Below are 22,179 nucleotides of genomic sequence, written 5' to 3' on the forward strand. Positions count from 1 at the left end.
ATGAGCAAATGTGCATAAAGTGCAACAACAACACTTCCACATTTAGGAAAAATGTTTACCACACTCTTACCTATTATTTTTGTAGACATTGTACAAATAAAAGAGCTACAATATTTTCTAAGTTTTTTTTTTTTAAAGATTTTATTTATTTATTTGACACAGAGAGAGAGAGATCACAAGTAGGCAGAGAGGCAGGAGTGTGTGTTGGGGGGGAAGGGATGCAGGGCCCCTGCTTAGCGGAGAGCAGATGCCGGGCTGGATCCCAGGAGCCTGAGATCATGACCTGAGCTGAAGGTAGATGCTTAACCTACTGAGCCACCCACACTCCCCGTATTTTCTAACTTAAAAGTTTAATTATCAAACATTTGATACATTTGGAACGTGTACTACATATATGTAAGTGATGAATCATAATAATAAAATGAACAACTATGAACCCACTATCCCCAATGTCTTTGCTTCTAAATATGTGCTTTTTTGTCTCAATCCCTTTCCTTGCCCAACAGGTAACCATTATCTTGAATACAGGTTTTATTATCTAATTTGGTTTTCAAATTTCATTCAATGAAGAGGCAAAAGAGGGTTTCAGATAATCTCCAAAGCCAGCTTGAATTATTCTTGAATATTTTCTAAGATCCTTCTCATTTAGACTCATTTTGTCCTTTTAGATTTGAATTCTAACCCCATCTTCTATGTGAGGCCTTAACCCACTCTCCAAATTTGAGGTTTTGAAATAGATTAAATAAGGGTGCCTGGCTGGTGCAGTCAAACATCAGACTCTTAGTCTCACTCAGGTCATGGTCTCAGGGTCTTGAGATTGAGCCCTGTGTTGGGCTCTTTGCTGGATGTGGACCTGCCTTAGATTCTCTCTCTCCTCGCTCTGTGCCTCCCCTACCTCTCAAAAATATTTAAAAAAATTAAAATGACAATTCTAATTTTTTTGCACATATGCCTTCCAGAATGCATCTTATTGCCTATTCCTTATTTGTTGATTTAATATTACATAATTCCCAATCAACTTTTGCCCTCAATTTTCATTTCATTTGGTAAAATGTATATGTGTATGCGTGTACACGTTGTATATGTGTAATGCACATATACATATATGTGCATTTATATATAACATATATAATGTGTAAGATGTATAAAATGCATTATTAGATGACCTATAGTGCTAGCCCACCTCAAATTAACTTACAATCCATCCAAAGACTCTGAGCTTGCTATCCAAAAGCAATTTCTGGAAAATTAGCTTAGTCCTACTCCACTACATCTAATTATCTAAAAATGAAAAGCCTTACAATACAGAAATTCTGTATCAGCCCTTGCAGAGATGTTTCCACAGAGCATGTGTGAAATCCACTCATCAAAAGGGTAAATGCATGAAGATGGTGGCAATTTTATTGAGGATAACTGTAATTAAATAGAGTGTACTTTCTCAGTTTTGATAAAAATAAACTCATTCTAAGTTACGTGATTAGAACTAATGCCCACCAGGTCCCCAGTCCTGGTTTATGCAGATCTCCCCTTGAATACTTAGAGTGCCTTTCCCAGCCTCACCACCCGTAATAAGTGATAGAGTTTTAACCTGTTCACACGGTGATTGTGCTGTGATATTTTTCATGTCAGGATCTTTCCCAGCCCACTCTTTCTCTTTGTCAGTTCTATGCTATTACTCCTTATCAAACTTCACACTTTTATCATTTCAACCTCCTAAGATATTTGTACGTTAACAGTTATTCTCTTTATGTACCTATGTTGGCCCATGATCTATTTTTTCCCTTCTCTTAGTCTTTTTCTGTTTGAACCTTGAAGCCATTCAGTTCCTTTTATCCCCTAGGAATGAAGACCTTACAACAGATATGGGCTGCATCGGAGTAACTGAAAAAAAGATACAAGGGCATGGTCCAATATGTGATGCCTTTCCTTACCAATGAATGATCTTACCTATGGAGCATATTGGTCAATTGTAATCACATCATCCTCTCCCACTAAAAAAATTGCCTTGCTATCTTTCACTATTTATATCCTGTAGCATCTTATTTTCCCTCTATTTTTGTTTTGTTTTGTTTTGTTTACTGGCTATTTTTTTTTTTTAAACACTGGCATTCCCCATAACAAATGACATCTAGTTGGTTTAGTTCCATTTGTATACCTGCTTAACCTCTGCTTATTTCTGAAATTTGTATTTAAGAGGTTCAGAACATTCTCAGTTCATTTAATTGCATATTGCAATAATTAATTCATTATCTATAGAGGCTTTCCAAATTTTGTAAGTTGATAACATCTGATAATGGTTATAACCCAAGCCTCCCTTTAATCCATTCCCTAATGACAGTGCTATGGTCTATCATTCATGAAGAAATGTAGAAGCTTCAAGAAGGTATCTGCATAGAAATACACTTAGCCACAGTTTGCAAATATACTCACAGATTTTAATTAAATAAATGATGTCATACCAATAAATGGCTTGTTTCTAAAATGGGAACTTTGATATTATTGGAAATTGAAAAAAAAAAAAAAAGATGTCTCATTGGTCTTCAAACTTCGAGGAAGTGCTTGCCCACGCACTATGCTTTATTATAGTAGTTTGCAGCCCTCACTTTTGTCACTGAAATGCTTTTAAAAAGTGCTGACGTTTGGACACAACGTCTTAATACTCTGCTTTAATTTAGGTGAGTTGGGGCCCAGGCTTCAGTGTTTTAAAAGCCTCTCCAATGATTCAAAAGTGCAGCCAGAGTTAAGAAAACTGCTCTATTATAATACCTATTTAAGTACATATGCACGTTAATCTAGCAAATAGTTTAAGACTACACTGCCAATGGATAATCTACCCCACAGAGTCAGTATTGCCTTGTGGTTCACATTATAGACTTTGAAAGTCAGACAGCAAGCATTTAGAATTCTAAAAATGTTGGATTTGCAACTTAAAAATTCACCTTCACTATCAAGCTCCTTAAGGATACCTCAGTTTTTTCATATTTAATACTGACCTCACTGGGTTATCAAAAGGATTAAATGAAATAATATACACAAAACATAAATTATTTGATAAAATTCTTGACATAGAAGACAAGACATTCAATGATTGATAATTATTTTTTTAGATTACCAAAAAGACCACAAACTCACTTTTCATTTAGATAAATGATTGATTATAATAATATGACTTCCAATATCTATTCTAATATGGCTTTAATTTATTTAATTAAGATAGGTATGTGTGTGTGAATATACACACACATACCTATCTTAATTAAATAAATGATGTCATACCAATAAAATACACACACACACACACACACACACACACACATATACACTATATCCACATAAGAGGAAAAAAAAGACAATATAAGTTATACTCAAAATAGTTTAGAAAATTATTCCAAACTTAAATGGACATGTATTAAACTCTTATCATGCCATGCATTATGCTATTTTTATAATAAATACTATAAAGTATAAAGAATAAATTAGGTGATTTTATTTAAAATAAGATGGCTAGCAGTGAAACAAAAAGTGGTTTCTAACTGCAATATTCTCTTTTGAGAGAACTGAACTAACATTCAGCATAGGGGGTTTCCTTATTCTCTATGTACTAAATAATTCCAGGGGCACTTGGCTACTAAAACAACAGAGAACAACATAGTAGAGAAAAATAACCCCATGGAGAGATATAAATATGCTCACAAAATTTCTCAAAATTGATTCTCCCCCCGCCCAGGGGCAATGCCTAAGACTTAGAAGAAAAAATTTTTAGGTAACTCACTCAATCCAAACTCTAAACACTCTTATATAAAGAGATAATTAAGAGTAAAGGTCTACATTGGGAGAGAAAGAATGAGTAAATTATCACTTGGCATGGAAACAGTAGACCATAGTGGTTAAGAGTACGACTTTGCCATTTTCTGGATGTGTAGACTTGGCATGTTACCTAACATCTTTGCCTCATTTTCCATATCTATAAAATAGGCACCTGCAAGTATCTTTTAAAATATTTTATTTATTTATTTGAGAGAGAGAGAGAACAGAAATGAGGGGGAAGGGTCAGAGGGAGAGGGAGAAGCAAACTCCCCACTTAGTATAGAGTCCATCTTAGGGTTCCATCCCAGGATCCTGAGATCATGATCTGAGCTGAAGTCAGATGCTTAACCAACTGAGTCACCCAGGTGTCCCTATATGTATTTTTTGAGACTCAAATGCAATGATTCAGTTCTGTGCTTGAAAATTATATATATTATCCTACAAATAAGTGCTGTGTGAGTGATACTTATTATGACCATTACATTTAATAGCGTTGAATATTATGAGAGTATTTAATTTTTATGATCACAAAAAAGACTATTATATTATTGAGTGATATAAAAATAGTATATAGGGCTTATGATTTTTGCCATGTGAGTATTATGCATAAAGGAAAATTATAAAAATTAAAAATAAAAATTAAAATTAAATTCATAGACCTGCAGTAGAAAAATAGGATGATGTTTCCTCAAAAAACTAAAAAACTGGGGCGCCTGGGTGGCTCAGTGGGTTAAGCTGCTGCCTTCAGCTCAGGTCATGATCTCAGGGTCCTGGGATTGAGTCCTGCATTGGGCTCTCTGCTCAGCAGGGAGCCTGCTTCCCCCCCTCTCTCTCTCTGCCTGCCTCTCTGTCTACTTGTGATCTCTCTCTGTCAAATAAATAAATAAAATCTTAAAAAAAAAAAAACCTACTGTACGATCCAATCATTTCACTTCTGGGATTTACCTAAAGAAAATGAAAATATTAATTCAAAAAGATACATACACCACTGTGTTTATTGTGGTATTATTTACACTAGCCAAGATTTGGGAGCAGCTGAAGTGTGTGCATGGATAGATGGGTGGATAAAGCAGAGGTGGTGTGTGTGTGTGTGTGTGTGTATGTGTGTGTGTGTGTGTGTACATAGTTATAAAAAATGAGTTTTTCCATTCGTAAGCACATGGATGGATTTAGAGGATACTGTGTTAAGTGAAATAAGTCATTAAGGGAAAGACAAATACCTCATGATTTCACTTACATGTAGAATCTAAAAAACAAAACAAACAAATAAAAGTGCAGAAACAGATTAAATACAGAGAACAAACTGGTGATTTCCAGAGGAGAGGGACATGGAGTGATGGACAAAATAGGTTAAGGAGATTAAGGAGTACACACTTCCAGTTTTAGGAAAAGACAGCCTCTTCAATAAATGGTGCTGGGAAAATTGGACAGCCACATGCAGAAAAATGAAATTGGACCATTTCCTTACACCACACACAAAAATAGACTCAAAATGGATGAAGGACCTCAATGTGCGAAAGGAATCCATCAAAATCCTTGAGGAGAACACGGGCAGCAACCTCTTCGACCTCTGCCACAGCAACATCTTCCTAGGAACAACGCAAAAGGCAAGGGAAGCAAAGGAAAAAATGAACTATTGGGATTTCATCAAGATCAAAAGCTTTTGCACAGCAAAGGAAACAGTTAACAAAATCAAAAGACAACTGACAGAATGGGAGAAGATATTTGCAAACGACATATCAGATAAAGGACTAGTGTCCAGAATCTATAAAGAACTTAGCAAACTCAACACCCAAAGAACAAATAATCCAATCCAGAAATGGGCTGAGGACATGAACAGACATTTCTGCAAAGAAGACATCCAGATGGCCAACAGACACATGAAAAAGTGCTCCATATCACTCGGCATCAGGGAAATACAAATCAAAACCACAATGAGATATCACCTCACACCAGTCAGAATGGCTAAAATCAACAAGTCAGGAAATGACAGATGCTGGCGAGGATGCGGAGAAAGGGGAACCCCTACACTGTTGGTGGGAATGCAAGCTGGTGCAACCACTCTGGAACAGCATGGAGGTTCCTCAAAATGTTGAAAATAGAACTGCCCTATGACCCAGCAATTGCACTATTGGGTATTTACCCTAAAGATACCAATGTAGTGATCCAAAGGGGCACATGCAACCGAATGTTTATAGCAGCAATGTCCACAATAGCCAAACTATGGAAAGAACCTAGATGTCCATCAACAGATGAATGGATCAAGAAGATGTTGTATATATACACAATGGAATACTATGCAGCCATCAAAAGAAATGAAATCTTGCCATTTGCGACAACATGGATGGAACTAGAGCGTATCATGCTTAGCAAAATAAGTCAAGCAGAGAAAGACAACTATCATATGATCTCCCTGATATGAGGAAGTGGTGATGCAACATGGGGGCTTAAGTGGGTAGGAGAAGAATAAATGAAACAAGATGGGATCGGGAGGGAGACAAACCATAAGTGACTCTTAATCTCACAAAACAAACTGAGGGTTGCTGGGGGGAGGGGGTTAGGGAGAAGGGGGTGGGATTATGGACATTGGGGAGGGTATGTGCTTTGGTGAGTGCTGTGAAGTGTGTAAACCTGGTGATTCACAGACCTGTACCCCTGGGGTAAAAATATATGTTTATAAAAAATAAAAATTAATTAAAAAAAATACGTAACTCACAGAAATGAAAGTGCTACATAGGGAATACCAGTTGGTAATATCGTAATACCATTGGATGGTGACAGATGGTGACTATACTTCTTGGTGAGCATTGAGTAATATATAGAATTATTGACTATGTTGTACATCTAAACCTAATTACATATTACATATCCATTATACTTCAATCACTAAAATATGAATAATTTTTTTTTGCAAATGTGTGATTTTTATCCCAGGTAATACTGTCAACTACTAACAGCATGATGCCTGTCTTTGTGTACTAAAGCATGTCATGCTTTTTCATTTGCTATATAATTAATAGATATAAGTGACATTTAAAAAATAATAATAAAAATAAAATAAAATAAATCAACTATGTTAACATACACAATGTGTAGGAAATGAAAAGTCATTTTATTTTCATCTTATACTTATTCTTTTTTTTTAAGATTTATTTATTTTTTTATTTATTTAAAGAGAAAGAGAGAGCACAAACAGGGGGAGCAGCAGGCAGAGGGAGAGGAAGATGCAGACTCCCCACTGAGCAGGGAGCCCAGTGCTGGTTTGAATCCCAGGACCTTGGGACCAGAACCTGAGCCAAAAGGCAGCTGCCAAACAGGCTGAGCCACCCAGGTGCCCCTACACTTGTCTCTATATTCTAATTTTCTGCAATAGTTTTAGACTCATTTTATAACTAAAATAGTATATGTGAGAGAGAGAGAGAGAGAGTGTGTTTGTGTGTGCCTCATTCTCTACTGAAAGAGTTAGTATAACAGCGATAGTATTTCTTCCTCAGATGTTTGGCAGAATTCAGAAGTGAAGCCAATTAAGTAAAATTTTCTCATGAGATGGTTTCTAATTACAAATTCAATTTCTTCAACAGCTATACCACTGCTCAGATTTTCAGATTTCTGATTTCTTTTTGTGTCAGTTTTATAACATGTATTTTTCAAGGAATCTGTTCATTTTGCCTAAGGTTTATATAATGTGTTCATAATATCTTCTTATTATCTTATTAATGTCTATAAGATTTGTAGTAATGTCTACTACAGATATATATTTTCCCTTTTTCTTCAGTGCTGTAAGGGTTTTTCAATTTTATTGACCTTTTCAATGGACCCACTTAGGGATTTGTAGATCGTTCTTTGTTTAATCTCTAGTTTCAACTGTATTGATTTATGGTTTTATCTTTATTACTTGCTACCTTATGTTTACTTATTTTAATTTGCTCTTTTTCTAGCTTCTTGTGATAGAAGCTTATCTCATTGATTTTTTAATTAAAAATTATTATGAATACTTTCCAATTTGTACTAAAGCAAAAGGAATACTATAATGAATCCCCATTAATTATTTTTCACCTTCAATAATTATCAATATATTACCTTAGCTGGTTCCATCCAAACTGCCTAACCACCATCCTTGCTAGTGGATTATTTATAGCTCTGCTGAGGTATAATTTACATATTGATCACATGTTAGAAATGAAAAAAAAAAGATTTTAGTAAATGTACACATCTGAGACACCATCACCACAATCTAGCCTTAGAACATTCCCATCATCCCAACCTACAATTCACTTTACAGTCAATCTCTACTCTCACACCCAAGCCCAGACAACCACTGATGGTCTCTACCATTTAGTCCTTCTGGAAATTTCATGTAAATCAAATCACACAATACACAGTATTTTGAATCTAACTATCTAACTCCCTTCACTTACCTTAATGTATTAAGAGGTATCCAGGTTATAGCAAGTTCCATTGTATTGCTTAATAATATTCTGTTAGGTGTGGGGCGCCTGAGTGGCTCAGTCCATTAAGCTGCCTTTGGTTCAGGGCATGATCCCAGGGTCCTGGCATTGAGCCTCGCATAGAACCCCCTGCTCAGGGAAAGGCTGCTTCCCCCTCTCACATTCTCCTTGCTTGTGTTACCTCTTTGTCTCTCTCTCTCTGTCAAATAAATAAGTAAAATCTTAAAAAAAAAAAATTCTGTTGTGTGTATAAACCACATGCTGTTTATCCATTCACCAACTGATGGACATTTGAATTATTTAAGGTTCTTGACTATTTCGTATAATGTTGCTATAAATATTCACATATAAGTCTCTGTGTGGACATATTTTGATTTTTCTTTTTTCAATATCTAGGAGAGGATTTATTAAATTACATAGCAAAATTATCTTTAATTTTTTCATTAAGGTGTCAAAATTCTACATTTTTATATTCCCTAGAGTAATGAATCTAGTTTTGAATTTCTTCACACTTTAATCAGTATTTGTTAGAGCCTATCAATTTTATTATAGCCAATTAAAATGTAAGAAGTGATATCTTACTGTAGTTTTAATTTGCATTACTCCAATGACTATTGATATTGAACATCTTTTCATGTGTTTATTGACAATTTGTACATCTTTTTGATGAAATGTCTGTATACATCCATTATGAGTTTGATTGTGTTTTCCCAAAAGTTATTTTGAAGTCCTAACCCCTGGTACCTGTGAATGTGAACTTGTTTGGAAATAGGAATTTCCCTGATGCAGTCAAGTTAGCATGAAGTCATACTGGAGTAGTGTAAGACCTTAATACAACATGATTAGTACCTTTATAAGGAAAGGAGAGACAGAAGGAGGAGCACCAGAAGAAGACACAGACACAGGAGGGTAGTGTGACAACGGAGGCAGAGATTACACTGAAGTAGCTACAAGCCTAGGAATGCCAAGAATGGCCAACAAGCCTCAGAAGCTAGGAAAAGACAAGAAAGGATTCTACTCAGAGCTTCAGAAAAATCATGACTCCACTTGATTTTAGGCTTATATCCTCTAAAATAGTGAGACAATAAATTTATGTTATTTTATTATTTGTTTAAAGATTTTATTTGTTTATTTGACAGACAGAGATCACAAGTAAGCAGTGAGGCAGGCAGAGAGAGATGAGGTGGGAGAAGCAGGCTCCTTGCTGACCAGAGAGCTCCATGATCATGACCTGAGCCAAAGGCAGAGGCTTAACTCACTGAGCCACCCAGGCGCCCCAATTTATGTCATTTTAAAGTCAACTAGTTTGTTGTAGTTTTTTACAGCAGCCTGAGGAAACCAATGCAACATTTTTGCCCATTTTTAGTTGGGTTGCTTAATTTTTACTATGAGTTGTAGGAGTTCTTTATATGGTCTGAATAGGAATGCTTTATCAGACATACAATCTGCAAATGTTTTCTCCCAGTCTGTGTCTGTTCTCTTTTTCTTTTATTTTATTTTTATAAAACTGTTTTAGGTTTACATGAAAATGAAAAAAAAGGTATAGAGATTTCTCATATATAGTCCCTGTCCCCACCCGTGCATAACCTCTGCCATTATCACCATTTCCCAGCAGATGGGACATTTGCTACCAATTGATGAACCTATATTAACACATCTATAACACCCAAAGTTTATGATTTATCTTAGCTTCATTCTTGGTGTTTATGGGTTGGGGTGAATGTATAATGACATGTATCCATTATGATAGTATCATACACCATACTTTCACTGTCCTAAATATCCTATCTTCTGTTCATTGCTCGCCCCACTTATATCCTTTCATTCTATATGATGTCTTTTGAAGGGAACACAGTTTTCATTTGATGAAGCCCAATTTAATATACACATTTTTTTACTTTCGTGGCTTCTGCATTTGATGTCGTATTTAAATACTCTGCACAACCCAAGATTATAAAGATTGCTCCTATATTTTCTTCTATAAGTTATAGAGTTTTAGCTTGTAAATTTAGGTCTATGGTCAGCCTTAATATATGGAATGAGGTTAGGGAACTAAATTAATTTTTTTTTATATAAAGATTTCCACTGTTCCTACATTACTTGTTAAAAATTTCCCATTGAATTCCTTTGACATCTTTGCTGAAAATTAGTTGACCATCAATAGAAGAGTTTATTTCTGGATATTAATTCTGTTCCATTGATTTGTATGTTTATCTCCATAGCACTAACCTCATTGTTTTGGTTCTACTAGCTTTATAGTAAGTTTTGAAATCATGTAGTAGAAGTCCTTCACTTTCTTCTTCCTTTTAAAATTGTTTTACTTATTCAGAGTTCTTCTTATTTCCATGTGAATTTTAGGATCAGCTTGTAAATGTCTATTGAAAATTTTCTGGGATTTTAAGAGATTCAATTCAGTCTGTAGAAAAATTTAGGAAGAACAGTCATCATAACAATTTATTCTTTCAATTCACAAACATGGAATGTGTCTCAATTTAAACTTTAATTTCTCTTAGTAATATTTTATAATATTTATTGTATAGGTCTTGCACTTTCTGTTAATTTTATTCTTAAGTTTTTGATTGTTTGGTGCTATTATAAATGAAATTTTGAAAGTTTATTTAAATATGGTTTATTGATATTACATGGAAACTATTGAATTTTTTAATGTTTCTCTTATATATTATGACATTGAAGAACTCACTGATCAGCTTTAGCAAGAATTTTGTGAATTACTTAGAATTTTAACATTCAGGATGACACCATCTAAAAATAAAGTCAATTTTACTTTTTTTTTTTCCCAAACTGTACATATTTTACTTCTTTTTCTGGAAAGATTTCATTGTCTAGAAAGAATCTTCAGTACAATGTTGACTAGAAGTGTCAAAAGGCAGACATTTTTGTTTTGTTCCTGATATTAGGGAAGAAACAGTCTTTCACCATTAAGTCTGATGTGCTATTATCAAGGTGAGAAAGTTTCCTACAATTCCTAGTTGATAGAACACTTTTTTTAAAAATCAGAAATGGGTGTGAGATTTTTCAAAGATTTTTACATTTTTGTTGAAATTATTGTGCTTTTTATATTATTTTGTAAATATGGTATATTCCATTAAGTGATTTTTGAATTTTTAATCATTCTTCCAATTCTTGGTATAAATCCCACTTGGTCATGATATGTAATACTTTTTATATGTTGTAATTTCTTTTTTTGCTCAATTTAATTTAGGAATTTTGCATCTATGTCTATGAAGGTTATTGTGCTGTAGTTTGCTTTTCTTGAGATGCTTTGGTCTAGCTTTGGTATTATCAGATCAATACTGGTCCTAGAATGAGCTGTGAAAGAAATAGTTCTTCCTTGTCCATTTCATGAGAGATTCTGTGAGAACTAAAATTATTTCTTTGTTAAACATTTGATAGAAATATACAATTAAGCAATCTCAAATTAGTCCGTTCTTTGTGGAAAGAATTTTAATTACTAATTCAATTGTATCACTTGGTATAATTCAACTCAGATATTCTGTATCTTCTCTTGTCATTTTTGGTAATTTGTGTCTTTCAAAAATCATTGATTTGATTCTATTGTATCAGAAATACATGGTTTGAGAAGAACAAGTCTGGGAATTAGGACACCAGGGTCAGGTCTTCATTTTACTTGGATATGATTGGTAAATCACTTCATAACTCAGGCCAACAAAACCTCTCATTTGTCTTAGAAGGAAGTGGCTAGATAACCTTTGAGGGACCAAAAATAAAATGATCCTTTCACATTATGAACAAAAGAATGTCCCATTAGACAATAACACATTTTGTTGTTCCTTCTGAATGTTTTACTTTAAAAGTTCTTATATTGTTTATGTGTGTTATTTTCAAAGATGTTTTGTTTTTTTGTTCTGTTTGTTGATGCTGTGTAATGGAGCTTTGAAAATATTTATTATAATGTGTTTCCTTGCCCTATTGTTCCTAGGGCAGGAGGCCTGGAAAACTAAGGAAACTCATTTGAAAAGCAAATATAAAATTTCATAATATTAAGATATTTGGCAAGTCTATGATTGGAGAAAAAGCAATTTGGCAATTGTGAAACTTATTCTCATGCAAATCCCACAAATTTCATTATTTGTAAAAATAACTATCTGGGAATTATGGGATCATGACTGATTCCTCCTATAAAATAAAACATTAAATTTATTTAATCTGATTTATTCTAGATTTCTTAGTATAATTAGGTGTCTGTCATGAGACAGAACCTAATCCTGAGGTTTTCAAATATTTTTCTGAGTGACCCATAATAAGAAATGCATTTTATATCACAACTTAGAATGCGCACACACACAGAGACATGCAAACACACACGCACACACGCACACACAAACACCCCTTCCTTCCACACAATCATAGACATATAAATGTGTCTAAAACAATACCTGGAGAATGCACATGTGTACTTCACACTTGCTGTTCTATATCATCTTATGTGATTTCATTTTTGTGTGGGAAGGGCGTTACCCATTGAACTAATCTTATCACCCACTAATGGTCCACAATCCACAATTAAAAAAAAAATTTGTCCAGTAAGTGTAATCAACATTTAAATCATGTACCTTATAGAACTCAAAGGTAAGCCAACTTTTTGAGGCGATATGCTAAGTATTACCTAGAAGCCACTCAGAAAAGACTAGTGAAGGAATCCCCAGCCCTTCAGTGTGCACAGAGAGTCAGAAGATGAAACAGCTGCCTGAAAAATTCTATGTGCCAACAACCCCTCCACCTGCCTACCTATCTTACCTATACATTGTCCCTAATGCGGCTTAGAAAATAAAAAGATATATAGGCAGATCATTTTTTCAATCAGAGAAACCTAAGGTTAAAGCTGTGCTCCATTTATTAAGTGTATGGTATTAGGTATATTGGTTTTCTAGGGCTGCCATAACAGAATGCTACCTACTGAGGGGCTTAAAGCAACAGAAATGTATTGTCTTATACTTCTCGAGGCTAGAAGTCCAAAGTCAAGGACCAGGCTCCTTCTGATATCTGAGGGAATCCTCCTAGCCTCTTCTTAGCTTCTAGCAGTTTGCTGGCAATCTTTCGCTTTTCTTGGCTTGCAGCTGAGTGACTCCAGTCTCTGCTTTCATTGTCACCTGGATTGGTCCTGTGTGCCTCTGTCTTCACATAGTTGTCTTTCTAGAAGGACACCAGTCATTGGATTAGCAGCCCCCTTTCTCCATTATGATCTCATCTTAACTACATCTGTGAAGGGTCTATTTTGAAATAAGGTCACAGTCTGAGGTACTTGGGTGAAGACTTCAACATATATTTTGTGGGATAAATGGATTTCAACCCATAACACTAGAAAACTCATTTTTCCACACACTGTTTTCTCAGATTTTATCTCGCCGATATCACCATGTTGGAAGTTATAACTGAACTGTCAGGAGGCTTGGGGAGAGGACAACTGATGAAATGAGGGATACCCGATGAAAGGAAAAACAAGCAAATGTTGATTGCAAGCCATGAAACTTCAGGAGAAAGCTTGTATTTTAATTTGCAATATCCCACAAGACTGTTGTGGGTATGTCACTCAGAATTACCAGGCACCACTCTCCAAAGGCCTGTTCTTTTGGTTTCAATTCATAACTTCGACAGAGAATCTCATGTTTTCCCCTCTCCTCGTTGTAGCCAGCAAATAATTCTGAATTCCTAAAGTCATCAATTCCAGTCTAACAACTCCAGCTCAGATCACCCTCGTTTCATTATATTTGCAAGAATGCTGAGCTTTGGATTAAAAAGAAAAAAAAAAAAAAAATCCATCAGCTGTGTGGCTTTCCCCTGCTGAACTAGAGACCGGAAAATAAATGTTTGCTCCTTTAATGACCTCTATTGTCCTGACTTCACAAAATCCCCAGTGGGCAGCTAATCCTTTGGAACAATACAGTACAGATGTTTCACATGATAAGAAGGCTAATTCCAGACCAATCAGAGCCACTCCAAATGTCAGCACACCAAAATAAAGTTAAAATATAGGGCAAACAGATGCAACCTCCACAGTCTGATCTCTTTGCTGGTGCGTCATTCTACGGTAATGGCTGATATCTCTGCTTTGTTGAAGGCAATGGCAACTTTGTCTCTAGTAAGAATTGAGCAGCTCTGTTCTCTTGTATTTGTTGTGTTCACTACTTTCAGGAAAAGGAAAGGTTATACATGTACTTCTCTCTCCCACTCTTTCTTTCTCTCAATCCAGCTCCCTCCCTCTTATTTTCCTCCCTTTCATTGTTTGTGCCCCTTATCTGATCTTTCTGACATTTCATAGTAAATTTAGAGATGAAAGTAGATAAGCAGAGAGTGAAAATTTTATTGTAAGTCTGCTCAAGTATGTGATACATTCACCATTGTAGTATATCATCTTTTCCCCAAATTTTCATCTTTAAGGAAGGCTTTCATTTTGTTTTCTGCTTACATATTTGTTTTCATCCATTTCTTAAGAAATAACAATATTCAGATGCTATTGAACTTAGCGAATCTGAACCATTGTTCAGCTTTACCCGGAGAACAATGGCCTACCCATAACATGTCTGTTCGTTTGATTATTTGCTTGAAGAAATAATCCTGGAAATAGGTTTCTTTCAGGAGAAAGTAAAGACTTCCTAACTCTTAGCGTGTGATCTATTTATGTCTGGCAGCTGGGAATAAGAGTGGAGTAGTTTAATTCCACAGGCTTGATTTTTAAAATGCTCATTTAAACAACTCACACATTAAATGATGATGTGGTCTTTGCACTTGAAAAGATCCTTATGCAACATGAATAATCTTTTAAAAGTCTACATTTGGCTGCTGACTTGATTACAATGTTCTTATAAAGACTTTAATTCCACTCTGAGAAAAAAAAAATATATATAAATGATTATCCAAGCCAAATGTACACTAACTACAAGAGAACAGCCAGAAAGTCATAAGTTCGGGATCCTTGGAAAAGAAAAAAAAAAAAAAAAAAAACTTTATAAATAAATAACACTTGGGGATAAAGATGTGAAAAAAAAAAAATCCAATCTTGGGCGCCTGGGTGGCTCAGTGGGTTAAGCCTCTGCCTTTGGCTCAGGTCATGATCTCAGGGTCCTGGGATCGAGTCCCGCATCGGGCTCTCTGCTCAGCAGGGGGCCTGCTTCCCTCTCTCTCTCTCTCTCTGCCTGCCTCTCCATCTACTTGTGATTTCTCTCTGTCAAATAAATAAATAAAATCTTTAAAAAAAAAAAATCCAATCTTTGGCAACAAAGATTGTCCTATAAAAGGACATATAATTCAGCATTCTTCAAAGCATATCTTAGAAGCAAAACCTATTAATTGAAATACAACATTAATAAGTGGATTGACTGTTACTTCAAATGAAATCAAAGTCATGAGAATTACACTGAGATGTTTTTGTTTTTCAGTCTGATCAAATCCTTTCTTCCAAAAATGTGTCTTATTTAATCTGTTCTGAAAAGAGTTATCATTAATTTCTTGGAATGTTTCATAATTTGGGGCTTCTAAGTGTTAAGCTAATAAGAAAACTATGCATGAAGATAACTATCAGAACATTTGTAGGCTCATCCATCATAGTGAAGAAATACTTAAATATTCTGAGAAATTCTGCTTATAGCTATAGTGAGAGAGAAAATTTATCTAAAACAATAAGATTTTTCTGGTCACGTGCCATATTTCCTGTTCCATTGTGTTTGGCACCAGGAAACAACTTGGCATGAGCTGCTGAAAAATCCATCAGCAACTGTGTCAACTTTATCACTTCCTGAGCTCATGCTTGCAGGAAATGGATACAAAAACAGTGATTTAGTAGGGGAAAAATTACCCTTTGCTATTTGAAAAATTTTAAAAAGTATATACTTTTAACACTTACTTGCTATCTTTCTGTAGTAAATAAACTGGAAATTTGTTGAAAGAAGAGGTGATGGATATATTAATACATCAGATGAGCTTTCATTTCTGAAATGAAATTAAAAATGCAGTCCCTGTTTTTTCCACATGGTTGTTGCGAGTCCTTTCTAAAAACAGAAACAAATTATGCAAATTTAAGTGTGAGTTAAAGGGTAGGAAGATGGGTATACAGGATTTCAAACACAGAAGCACTGTAAAGATGCTACTTCTGGGGAGAAGTAGTTATTTGACTCCTTTTATGGAGAGGTAATAGGGGGTCAGAGTAGACAACCCAATGAGAAAGAAGATTCACAGGGCAGAGTAGCATAATGGCAAAACAAAACTTTACTGGGGATTTTAAAAAGGATGAAAAGATACACAATGTTTTCTAATACTTGGAAATGTTTTCTAATACTACAGTTGGAGGAGAAAACATAACAAGTAAAAGGATAAGGATTGAGACTGCTCTTTTGGTCATGGCCTATAAAACAATTCCATTCCCTCAATGCCCATGTTGGCTACAGGTACTCCCCTGATTATTTACAATACTTGCAGCTGAAAGATTAATAAATGATCATTGTTAAATTTGTATTCTCTAGAAAACATTTTTTTGGATTTTTATTAGATTTGTTTTTTTTTTTTTTGCCTTTTCTACTACACAAAATTTCTTCCAAAGTGCTTTTTCTTCATAGCTGACTAATTACTGCAGGATAAATTAAATCCCAATTTTCCTTGAATAAATTGCCTATCAGAATAGTCTAAATAGGGGTGCTGGGTGGCTCAGTGGGTTGGGCCTCTGTCTTCAGCTTAGGTCGTGATCTCAGCATCCTGGGATAGAGCCCTACATCAGGCTCTCTGCTCTGCAGGAAGTCTGCTTCTCCCACCCCTCTCTCTGCCTGCCCCTCTGTCTACTTGTGATCTCTCTGTTAAATAAATAAATAAAATCTTAGAAAAACAAAAAGGATAGTCTAAATATTCAGGCAGACAAACATCTCTGTCTCTTGAAATATGTGGTTAGGTCATATTTTTATTAGACCGGTAACTTAGGAAAGAAAGAATTCTAGATTATGCCTAAAGTCATACACCTAGCAATGTTTCAAGAATAACTCCAGCTTCTATAGTATCAATAACTCTTACACATATATTATCTTTATAGATATTAGAATTCTTATTTCATAATTAAGAATATTTATTTCAGTGATGAAAATGACTCCTCCATGTCACAGAATAGGTAACTAGCAAAGCCTAGACTAAAAACCATATCTGTTGACTCCAACATGATCTTCAGTATAAATGTCCCCACGTTTCAAACTGTAGCCTCCAGACTTCTAAGGGTATTGAGCTGAAAGCACAGGTGTCACCACAGATACCAGATAAAGTGTTCCCACTGGGACGCATCCTGAGTGCCCCAGCCACTATGGAACACAAGCAATTCCACTTGAATTGATTTTACGTAATAAGTTTTCTCAAAAGTTTTATTTGGAAAGGAGGGTTTGAAGACAAAACCATATACTCTACCCTTATTATCTACATATTAGTACCATAGTTACTGAAACAATAAATCTAACTTTGACAAATGTAAAGTGTGAGAAAGACTGACTAATGAAAGATAAAACTACATGAGATGAACCTATAGAATTAAGCTGTATGCCCTCCAAACAAACTTCCAAGCAGATTTCATAGAATAATACAGCTAAAAAGAGCTTTAAAGTTCAAATAGTACTTTTTTTTTTTGCATCTTATTAAAAGAGAGCATCAGAGACAAGGAAGTAGACACAAATATCAAATGGTAAATTTGGTATTCTTTCAAACATAGATACACAAATTATTTTATGTATACTAAAGAGCTATACGGTAGGGTGTAGAAAGTATCAGACAATTATATTGGCCTGGAATTCTCTCTTAATCCAAATTAAAAAATATATATTGAAAGATAAATGCTTTCCAACTGTTAACTGAAATTAAAATTGCTATAAGAAGATCCATGTTTTCACTAAAGTAAAGGAAATAAAGATTTACTAAAATAAAGTAAATGACTCTCATAATAAACAAGAAATAATGGGAGAGATTTTAGTAAATATTAAGAATATTTTAATATAGGGGCATCTGGGTGGTTCTGTCAATTAAGCCTCTGCCTTTGGCTCAGGTCATGATCTCAAGGCCCTGGGATTGAGCTTCACATTGAGTTCTCTGCTTGGCAGGAGTCTGCTTCTCCCACTCCCTCTGCTCATTCTCTCTTTCTCATAAATAAATAAAAATCTTAAAAAAAAAGAATATTTTAATATAAAATCCAAAGTGAAACTATCCTGCTTATGGTGATAGTGAACTCTCTCTCCCTATAGTACAAATGTTTGATAAAAATGTTGTTAATTCATTTAAATATATACATGTTTCTCATTACCCTTGGTAGTTGGATTCTACAATGTTACCATGAACAATGAGCTGGTGAAACTGAACCATTTGCTCCTAGAAGAAGTACTGGATTAGGTTCCTATAAGCCTCTGGTTACAATATTTTCATCAATAGGTCAGTAAGTAGGTTGTTTTAACATATGTTTCCATTTAAAGACACCTTATTCCATATCACTGTTGGGTCTTTAACATTGAACTCACCGTCAAAAGCACTGTAAATTACTCTGAATGAAATTTATCTAGCACATGTGTTTTCTTCATAAAGCTCATCCCAGCCCTTCTTAAACTTGGTAAATAACACCAGACAACACTTTGGCAGTATGCTTGGAGGATATTTTAAACAGTAAAGTCACTATGGCCACTAACAACAACAACAAAAAAAAACCCACAAAATTAGACATGGCACTAAATAAACTGTGAAAAGGACACATTTATAAAATGAGAACTAAAACAAAGAAGGCAGAATGTTGCCCTGTTCAGCCTTAGCGGGGAACATGCATGATAAGGTAAGCCATTTCTTGCAGCTCAGTGCATATCCTCAAATGACAGTGAAAATGCTACAAATATTGCTTTGGGGAATGCAAATAAATTGTAGTGAGTAGGTGAATTTACAAGTATGGGATCCTTGGATAATGAGAATTTGCTCAGTTACTGAGAGACCTCCATATCTCCAAATGAAATGCACTTTTCCATATTTATATTACCAGAAATCTTAGAAACTAAAAACAGTTCCCCCACTCCTGTCTTTTGGAAAGTTTCTCTTCTTTTCATTACCAAGACTTTGCACTCTCCTTGCTGATGTTCATCTTTCCCCTCTGGCTTCCTTTCTCAGTGTCCTTTTGTGGACTCCATCTCCTCGACCACATTTTAAAATACTGAAGCTCTTTCAGGAACAGTCCCGAAGCCTCTTTTTCTTTCACTCTATACTCTCCATACACACACTATTCAATACTCTGAAGACGAACCAACATTTTATTTCTAGTTTAAATCCTTCCTCTGAGCATCAGATGTATATCCAATGGACTACTAGACACTTCTCAAAGGTCTCAAAGGCATCTAGAAATCAATGGACATAACATTGAATTTATGATCTTATTCTACAAAATGTGAACCTACAATCTGAAGAATTTATGAACCAAAGAAACTGTTATAGCATGAGTCCTGGGGAATATCCTGAAGATGAGTTTAGGTGGCACATGGCAGTAGGGACAGTCTTCTTCTTAATATTAAACAACTTGGGTTGCTTAGCACAGGAGAATGTGTATAGCTGTCCAGAAGGCTTCCCATTCCCAGGGGCAGGACCAACATCTTGCCAAGCTATCTTATCATCGTCCCTGGTAGTGCACTACACTAAGCTCATGATTCAAGGCAAAATGATATACCTGTCAGATAATCTCATTAGACTTCTTCCTAGTAACTGGATTAAAATTTCTGTTGGCAGTTACGATATAGCAGCAAGAATCTATAAATCTTACCTTTCCCTACCATCTTTTGGTGGTGATTTTTACATTGAACTCAGTAAGCTAAATTTTATAAGGTGATATTTTTCTGATTACACCTTTACATCTTCTAAATCTTTGCAAAGTATATTTTACTTTTTACTGATAAAATAACTAACATCATCCATAATTATATAAACATAGATAATAATTTCTGTCAGCCTTCTAAACCCTGTTTATTTATGTTGTCAAAAATTCATGTTCTGATTGCACAGATCAAGGCAAGTATTTATAGAGGGTAAGTGATGACATTAGTGGGATTTTAAAATTCAACATTTTAATATAAATTTTGAAATTTCAAATTGCATATCTGGAACTCTTTTTGGTACTTTAGTACACCATTTTGAATGAATTGATGAGGCAGAGGATGAGAAGAGGAGGAAAGATACATTTTTACACATTTTCAGGTACTTTTTCTCTTTCCAGACACAGAATAAACATTTTTAAATGGCTAACATTACTTGTCCTTTGATTTATTTTTTAAAGCCCAGTTTATAACATTGTAGCTTGTGGAAATTCTTTACAGATTCTGATCATAAGTTGACTGTCAGTTTTATGATTTTCCTTTAAATTTAATTTAACATAAATTTAAACATCCCCAAGTTTCATAATTAAGAATATTTAATTCAGTGACAAAAATGATATTTCTGTTACAGAATAGATAACTAACAAAGTCTAGACTAAAAACCATATCGGTTGAATCCAGCACGCTCTTCAGTATAAGTGGTCCCGTGTGTTTCACACTGTAGCCTTCCCAGACTTCTAAGGGTATTGAACTGAAATCTCAGATATCAACACAAAGACAGAGTGATCCCACTGGGATGGGCTCTGAGCACCTAGCCACTATGGAATCCAAGCATCTCCATTCAAATCAATGTTATGTAGTAAGCTTTCTTATAAGTTTTTATTTGGAAAAGAGGGTTTGAAAACAAAACCACGTACTCTACCCTTATTTCCCATAGATTAGGACCATAGATACTGAAGCACCAAGTTTAACTCTGGTCAATGTAAAGTGTGAGAAAGACTGACTAATGAAAGAGGAAACTATATAAGATTAACCTATAGAACTAAGCTGTATATCCTTTAAACAGACCATAAATGGATCTCATGGAAGTGTAATTTTTCCTCATGTAACAGATCCATTGAGTATCCTTGGCAAGTGGATCTTCTACATAACAATTCTGGACCTAACCTCCTTTTATCATATAGCTCTAATTTATGCTAAATTTTGAAGATATATTACTTGGAGTAAAAGTGTAGAGAAGGGCCGACTGCTTCTTAAGCAACCAAAAAGACAATGCTTTACTCTTAGAACAAATGCCATTAAAATCATTTACTTGAAGACTGTTTCTCATCACCAAATAGAAAATAACCCTGGTATGAACAAAAGTACTGTATATCTGTAAATATATTAATCCATTATGGAAGATCCTTGAGGTCAAGGATCTTTTTTTTTGTTTACCTCTGTATTCATATTAATCTTCTCATCGCTACTTTTTTCTGTCCTTATTTAATTCATCCAGTCAGTCCCTCTAGCCATCCTGTCTCATTAAAGGGAGCCAGAGGACCTAAGAAACACTTGTAAGGCCATAGTCCAGAGACCCAGGCCTACTGAAAGACTGAGATTTATCATAAAATTAAAGACTATTTTCCTTCCTTCACATCTAAAGAGCTCTAAAGTAGTAATAATTGTTTACAGCTTAAATACCTACAAGATTCCGAGGAGGAATATTTAGAAAAGTCCAAAGTCAATAGAGAAGAGAAAATAGAGATACTTAGAAGAATTTGAAACCTCTGGCACTAAAGCTACAGCAAATATCAAAGACAATCCAACTCCTCATCAGATCATCATAAATCCTCTCACTAAAAGCTTATTTTTCCAAGTTCCAATTACTTGGTAAACATGCTGAACTTTCAAAAAATAAATAACAAAGCACGTCAAAGGGAAGTAAACATACAGCCTGAAGAGGCAAAGCAAGTACCAGAAACTCACTCAAATACAATAAAGGTTGTCAGATTTATGAGATGGGGAATGTATAATAGCTATGATTAGTATGTTAAGTACTGCAACAGAAATGAAGAAAACCTTTGAATGACACAATGGCGGACTCAATA

The sequence above is a fragment of the Mustela putorius genome, unplaced genomic scaffold (assembly GCF_011764305.1).
Source record: "Mustela putorius furo isolate JIRA1106 unplaced genomic scaffold, ASM1176430v1.1 tig00000129_pilon_pilon_pilon, whole genome shotgun sequence".
In the NCBI taxonomy this organism is placed as follows: Eukaryota; Metazoa; Chordata; class Mammalia; order Carnivora; family Mustelidae; genus Mustela; species Mustela putorius.